This window comes from Malania oleifera, chromosome 2, assembly GCF_029873635.1.
Source record: "Malania oleifera isolate guangnan ecotype guangnan chromosome 2, ASM2987363v1, whole genome shotgun sequence".
Classification (NCBI taxonomy): Eukaryota; Viridiplantae; Streptophyta; class Magnoliopsida; order Santalales; family Ximeniaceae; genus Malania; species Malania oleifera.
Genome location: NC_080418.1, coordinates 47361123 through 47366663, shown reverse-complemented (window position 1 = coordinate 47366663; position 5541 = coordinate 47361123). Strand labels below are relative to the sequence as shown.

Sequence of the window (5541 nt, the reverse complement as noted above, 5' to 3'; positions counted from 1 at the left end):
TTAACATAGAATACCTATTTGAAACCTATTAATTGATGGGTTGTATTTGAATATAGGTTTTATTCTTCCATTTATTAAATGAATCAACTCAAACTTAACTTGTATTTCTATATAAAATAATATTCTCATCATGAAAATTTGATATTTTTTTTCTCGAAGAATTATATGGAAAAAACAAATATCACAATATCACCATTAAATTTTAGTCTACGGATATGTTTGTTCAATTTTTGCTTTCTCATGAGTACTAATTGAAAAAAATAATTGTGAAAATAGCAGTTTGTATGTAATTATACGAGTACATGTTGTTATTGAAAATTTAAAATATTTTTTTAAGTAAAATAAAGATTGTTTACAGATCCTATCGGGGGATAAGGAAATATAGAAAAATAGATTCCGTTGCCGAGACTTGAACCCGGGTCTCTCGGGTGAGAGCCGAGCATCCTAACCAACTAGACTACAACGGATGACGTCTCTTGTTATCCGTGAATGAGATTTGTCAATTATATGAAGTTTAAACCGTCTGACCATGCTCCACACTATTCAAACAAAACAATAAAGTAATTTTAGCCGGCGGCTGTAATTTAAAAGAATAATAATAATAAAATAAAATAGGATATATTAGTTTAATCACTTGTTAGGATAATAATAGAATATATCCAATTTATTTTACTTTTCATTCTACTAAATTTTTTTTAATTAATTAAAACATGGGTTGAGACTTAGAAAAATAAAAATTAAAAAAACAATGCATTAAAATGTTACATCATGCTAAAAATAAAAAATATTTAATGAGGGTAAATTGTATCGTTGGCGCTGAACTATGACCACAATTGCACATAAGTTTTAGTACTTCAACTTATTATGTTGTTGGTCGTGTAACTATTTAACTTAGTGCAATGTGATCCTGCATTGCACATGCAAGGGAAAAAGTAAGAAAATTTAGAGATTGTTTAACTGTGGAAATTATTTTACTTTTTATATTTTAATTTTAAAAAAATACTAAAAAAAGAATTACTTTTTATTTTTGCAACATTTGTATAAAATAAATAAATAATAATAAAAGGTTTTGGAAATAGATCTAGTTTTCTTACCAATTTTTTAAATGATTATGAAAAAATAACCCTTTATTTTTTATGTTTTAAAATTTATATAGAGAAATTGAAATTTATTATTATTATTATTATTATTATTATTTTCATGATTTCTAACTATTACTTTGCATATGGGAGAATTGAATTCGGATGTCTGACTTTGATTTGTGTTGTTTACATATTGAATTTCTTTTTAAATTTACAAAAATTCAAATTCAAGTCCCGAAATCCATAATCTGCATACTACGTTACATAAAATACATATGTGCTTATTACATATTTGTTTATGTAAATGCATGGGTAGATCATAGGGTAAATGGACAATAATATTTAGGGAATGAAATACATTCCCATTTATATCTACTGTCCTAATTTGTAATTAATCATAAGTTTTACCTCAACTAATATTCTTAATCATTTGAGAGATTACCATACATGCATAAGAGGTCAATTATGATTCAGATATCTATCAGTCCGAATTCATTTTACACATTTACTATTTGATCAATGCATTTGTATTTTCATTAGTCATTATAATTTTTTTATAAGTAATCCAATTGAAGCACTATTACATACTAGATTTTTTGGGCAAAAGATAAGATTTATATATTACCAAGGAAAGAGTTCAAACAATACAAAGAAGTTACCAGAAGCAACAACCAAACAATTGGATATCAACTAAACACTAAAAAAAAAAAAAAGATTTTAATGATGGCGGAGCTAAAATCGTCACTAATAATGAGTCATTATTAACAAAAATAAAATTCGCCACTAATAGTTAACATATTAGTGACGAAAATATCAACCATCACTAATAATTCATTTTTAGTGACGAAAATGAAATCATCACTAATACTTTTGTCACTTAAAATAGGTTTCCTACTCAAACTATTTTGAAAAAATATTAACAACGATTTTTTAGGTATTAATAACAAAAATTTTCGTCACTAATAGTGGACTATTAGTGACGATTTTTGAAATCGTCACTAAAAGCCTTATGCAGAAGGAACCTATTTCCCCTTTGTGCAGAAACCCGAGAACCCCTAATACCCCTCCTCTCCCAGCTCCCTCGGGCGAAACCCTCCTCCCTCCTCCCTGTCCTCCATGCGTTGCCACTACCCACTACCGCCTACAAAAAAGTATGTCTCCTCCTCCCCCTCCCTCTTTTCTTCTTCTTCTTCTTCTTCTTCTTCTTCTTCTTTTGCGGATGAAGATGTTGATGTGGTGTGATTTTTACATTGTTGTATGTAATTAATTTTCCATTTTCCCTTTATTATGTTGAAACCCTCTCTTTGTAATTACTAGTTTGGGATTGGCTTGAATGAACCCTAATTTGTAAAATTATGGTTTAAAATGAGGAGTGAGTTAAAGTGTTATCCTATTTTTAATGTGCACTGTTTAGGATCTCAAAAATAGTTTAATATGCTTATAAGCATATTACACACTAAAATGTAGTATTATAAATTGTGTTATATTCTCTGTTGAAGTGTTGTATTGTAGGACAAAAGGGGAGTAGGTTAAGGGATTAGAGTTTTCTGCTTATTATTATTGTTGAAGAGTGGAATTAGTAACTTGATATGATTCTGAGAACTTAGCGAATTGTTGAACCTTACAAATCTGTGTGTTCTGCGGGGTTGACTGTTTTTGATTTCTCATTTTTCTTTTTTCTTCTTTTTTTTGTTTGCTAACTTTGTTGTGGGTTTTCATAATATATGTATGTATATATATATATATATATATATATATATATATATATATATATATATATAAACACACAGACACATTGTCAGAATTTTGAGTTATAAATTGTAATATAAGTTTGTTTCACACCAACATTTGAATTAGTTAAAATAAGTTTTATATTGCATTTTTCACCATTTCATTAGATTGAATCCGAATTTCAAGGGATTAGCTGTTGTTAGCCTTGGTGTATTCCCAAGAGGAGGGGTGAATTGGGTATTTAAAAATTAATCCCCTAGGTTCAACTAGTCTAGCAAGCAGTATTTCACAAACCTAGGGTCTTTCTATATATTCACAATCCTAATCAAATATTTAAACGATAAACATAAACATACAGGTGCAGAAAGTAAATTGCAGAAAATAAAATCAACACTAGATATGTTATCGAGGTTTGGCCAACTGTGCCTACATCCCCGCCTCTAGCTCGCAAGTCTAAGGATTCCACTAAAGCTCACTTAACGGGTGGAGCGGCACCTAATACAATTAGATCAATTAGTACAGGGCTGACCTCAACCTTTACAAATTCTCCCTACGTGGCGAAGAAGACCCTAACAATCCTTACGAGCTAGATTACCACCCCCTCAGGCCACGTCTGGAATACAACAGTATGTTCACAATATAGCTGGTACAATGATTATACTTCTCAAGTAAAGCATATATGTACCCCAATATGCACAGTATACTCAATCAATCACACATCAACAATGTAGGAAATGTAAAGCTTAGTGATGTGATTTTGTGTAAGCAACACTCACCAAGGTATTATCACTAATATGCTCAAGAGTGCTCTAATCAAGCTATTTCTTTAAAACAGTAAATATCAAATCTCAATAATAAATTAGGGTTTCAAAGATGCTTAATTAAATATTCAAACTAATTCAAAATATTTTCCTTCAATGTGATGAGCTTAAGAGTAGTTTGAAAAATATTATAGTTTGTCGAAAATGTTTTTGCACAACAAAATCAAAGTTAAGGGAATCTTGCAATGACAATGCAAAGATTCCTAAGCCTATTAGTTTATTCCAACCCAAGATTTAAAATATTAAAATCTATGGGATAAACCTTAGCCAAACTCTCCAAAAATAATATTAAAAATCAATCAAGCAAATGGGAGTTTAGCAATACCTAATATACACTAACACAACCAATATGCTCTCACAATACTAAAATGTATCAAGGGAATAGAGATATGAGAGTATTTGGGCAAGAATAGGATTTTGAAATAGAGAGAATTTTTGTTAATGATTTTCTACTAATCTCTTGTTCATCTTTACAAATGAACTCATATTTATAGACAAGGTCAAAAATATAACCGTTTAGGACCTATTGGGTAATATTAGAAAAGTTTCAAAATGCTTAAGAAGTATTTACCCTCATTAACCCGTATTTACCATAGTTAAAATAATTTTAACCCGGCAAGGTTCGGGTGGCTGAGTCGTGGTTCGATCGTCCAAATAGACACATTTATAAAATATCTTTAAATCGATTTGGTAGCCCGAGTCTCAGTTCGGTGGCTCGAACAAAAGTCAGAAACATTTGTTCGTAGGTTCGAGTGCCCGGTCCTAGGTTTGGTAGCCCAAACGCATATGTTCGGTTGCCCGGGGCCTATTTGAACTAAAATGATCGGCAGCCTGAGTTGGTGAAATGTTTTTTTCAAAGGGTTTGGGCGCCCGAGGGAGATAGGGTCAAAATAGGTTTGGTTGCCCAAAGCCTGGTCAAACTGTTGACTTCTAAACAATTAGGGCGCATGAGAAGTTTTGAACTCCTGGGGTTCAATCGCCCGACCTCTCACAAATTTTGCCTGTTTAGTCCATTTTCACTTTAACTAATTCCCATGATATTATAAGTGATTATGAGGACTATTTTGTGCGTTTGTGTAGGGACCTAAGGTCTTTCTAGGGTCTATGAGGATACCGAAAAAATGCAGCTTCAGTCGACCTTCGGGTGCCCTAAGGTCATTCGGTCCGTATGGTCAATCTACGGTCATTTTTGAGCTTACAAAACCTACATGCATGACATGCGAAGATTATTACAAACCGATAGAAATTATAACAAACCCAAATAATATAAATTACAACAAGAAATAATCTTCAGGATCTTCAGGCTTTACTTCGTGTGCCATCAATTGATTTACTAATATAAACATGCACACAAACTTGAAAGCTATCAAATATTAGAGTATTTCTCATTATTAAAACCGAGTGTGGCCTATAAGTTCAATAGCGGTTAGCCTATATGCATGTGCACCATTTATGATAGTATTATATGTAAGGACCTGAACTCGAGTGGGTTATTACATATAAATTTTTCAGTGGACACAAATAAATCTAAATTATTTTTATTATCATAGCACTAATTAGTTTTATTACAAATATATATCTTAACTATTAAAATGCAAATTTCTAAAATTATAAAATACACAAACATATTCTAAATTGTATTATGTTAAATTTGTATTCTACTCTACTATTTCTATTCCTGCCCATGCACTTGTTATGCCATATTTCTGGTACACTCTTCAAAATGATTTGAAATGTAAAATAATGATTTGGGTGAGACGATGCTCAGTAAATAAATAAATAACATTATTATTGGTGTGTGGCTAAAATGAGCTTTCATAATATTTTAATTTCATAAAATAATATTTAATAGTATAACTTCAAAATTGCTTTAAAAATAAATGTAAATTTAAAAATTCCTGTATAAA

General features: G+C 30.7%; 1 non-coding gene across 1 annotated transcript; it reads right to left on the bottom strand.

Moving 5' to 3' along the window:
• Nucleotides 1-394: 394 nt before the first annotated feature.
• Nucleotides 395-467, bottom strand: TRNAE-CUC (transfer RNA glutamic acid (anticodon CUC)). Its single transcript has one exon. It is a non-coding gene; the product is annotated as a tRNA-Glu (tRNA).
• Nucleotides 468-5541: the final 5074 nt, after the last annotated feature.